The 2204-nt window shown below is 55.7% G+C and overlaps 1 long non-coding RNA gene across 1 annotated transcript; it reads right to left on the bottom strand.

Moving 5' to 3' along the window:
• Positions 1 to 522: 522 nt before the first annotated feature.
• LOC147914663 (uncharacterized) lies at positions 523 to 1629 on the bottom strand. Its single transcript, XR_015555064.1, has 2 exons — positions 1416 to 1629; positions 523 to 819 (listed from the first exon to the last, which is right to left on the bottom strand). It is a non-coding gene; the product is annotated as an uncharacterized LOC147914663 (long non-coding RNA).
• Between the last annotated feature and the right edge of the window lie 575 nt (positions 1630 to 2204).

Raw genomic sequence — 2204 nt, 5'->3', positions numbered from 1 at the left:
GTACATTGTTCTCCCCACTTGGAGCTGCTGCAATCCAGAGTTTGAACTAGAAAACTACAAGTTCCTAATATTCGGTCAGAAGAAATCTCCACAAGAGAAGCAGAAAATGTTCCCTCTTGCCCCAAAAACAATAGAAAGGCAGCCAACTGTTCTGCGGCAGGACATGGTCCTGGCTGGTGCCATTTGAAGGACACCCACATTTCAGTGGTTGTTGCTCTGCTTTGTGAAAGTCCCTCCAACCTCCAAATCCAGGGAGTTCTGAGGGGCTGTCTCTGCTCCTGGCCCAGGTGAACCACACTGAAATGAACCTGTCCTCTGAGGAAGAGGGTTTTGGGGGCGTCCTTCAGGAGCCAGGGAGGGGGCCTGGCACTTCTCCCTTCTCCCACAACAATAAACTGATGACTCTGTAAGATCCCTTCATTCAAGGAGGAGTGTGAGAGTCTGTGTCTCATTTACATGAGTACAGGGAGTGAAGGAACCACACCACTACTCCCAGGCTGTAATAGAAACAGGACTACAGTATAATATTAAACTTAGCATTTACTATTCACAAAAAAAAATTGCCCCTCCAAATAGGTAAGTAGGGGCTGGGGAAGAGGGATGAGGAAGTCGGGGGGGGTCGATCCCTCCCTTGTGGCCTTCAGGGGACCCCAGAGAAAGGATCACAAAGCTCTCCTTCAGATGAGAACCAGAGGAGGTGACCCAGTGCACCCTGAGTGTTCAGCTGTGTCCCTGTTGCTGGGGAAGAGGCCGCTCTGGAGCTGGGCTCAGGAGCGTCATCGGCCACTGGAACTGGGCTCCATGTTGGGGGCCTGGTGACTGAATAGAAGAGATGATTATTTGGGGGCCTTCCCAGGATCATGACCCCCCGCCCCACACCCACTGCCCTCTGTGCTCCAGGCCCTGTGCTGAGGGCTCAATCAGCCAACAGCACCCCATGCGTCCCTGCCATGGGAGCCATCATTCACCAACATCCGTTTCACAGAGGAGTAAACTGAGTCCCAGAAAGCTGAGGGGAATCACCTGTCACAGGACTCGTCAGGAATGGAGCTGGGATCCCACTGCCAGCTGTCTGATTCCCCAAGACCACACTTGGCCCCAAGTTTTACTGTCCCCTGGGTTCAGCCACTGCCGGCCCAGACACTCCCTCAGCTCTGAGCTTGACGATGCTCACTTCCTCCTGGCCTTGAAGAGAAGCCACATGCTGCCAAACCACTGGGTCAGCGACTCTGGATGCAAGGACAGTTGTGGCTACAGGAAGGAGCCACAGCTCAGGTGACCCTCCCAGAGCCTGCCAGCAGCTGGAGTCCAGGTACCCCAGGGATCGCCATGCAACAAGGCCTGGGGCTGCCCGGGGAGCCATGGACACAGATAGAGTCCTCCCCTGCCCTCCCCCAGCTCCTGCCCACCCTCACCTCTTTCCCTTGCTGAGCTGCTCCATGGCCTGAAACCAGGCCCCAAATCGCTCCTTGGGCTCAAGTTTGTAGTTATCTGCCGCCTCCTGGAGCAGCAGGATCTCCCTCATTATTTTGTATTCCTGGGGCCAGAGGGCAGGAGAGAATGCAGACAGGGCCTGGGTGGGGGATGATGTAGGGTCTTGTGAGGGGTAAGGAAGTGGGGCAGGGCCGGTCCTGGGTCTTTGCTCACATGGTTCCCTCCAATTCCATCCTGGCTCTACCTGTTCTCAGAGATGGGTATAATCAGCCCCTCCTCCAGAAAGTTTTCCTTGATGCCATCCCCCTCCCCCTCCCACCAACTGGATGGGTCTCCCACTTGTCTGTTATCAAACTCTCCCAATAAATGTGAGGTGTAGGGGGTGGGGCCAGGGAGTGTTCTGCCTGGAGAGTCTCTGGTTTCCACTCCCCTTCCCTCCCCCACAGAGAGTGCCACAGCCGCTCGCCTCAGTCCCTTTTCTCCATGTTGATCTTATTCCCCCAGAAGGCAGACAGAGTCCATTAGAAAGAGCCCCCTGGCCATAACTAGCCCCCATCTCCACCCCTTCTCATGTTGCACTATCACCAGGGGGCAGGCTCTTCCAGAAACAGGACTTGGACCTGGGCCAGGCTCTGGGCTCCACAGTAGAGGGGACAGGGGAGCGGAGGCCAGAGACCTTGTAGCCCAACCCTCTCTGATGACAGATAGGGAGACTGAGGCCTCAGGCAAGAAGGGACAGCTCAGCCACTGATGTGCTTCCTGACTTGGAG

Source organism: Ceratotherium simum, chromosome 18 (genome assembly GCF_057802395.1).
Source record: "Ceratotherium simum simum isolate JZ-2026a chromosome 18, ASM5780239v1, whole genome shotgun sequence".
Lineage (NCBI taxonomy): Eukaryota > Metazoa > Chordata > Mammalia > Perissodactyla > Rhinocerotidae > Ceratotherium > Ceratotherium simum.
This window is presented reverse-complemented; position numbering and strand designations above follow the sequence as displayed.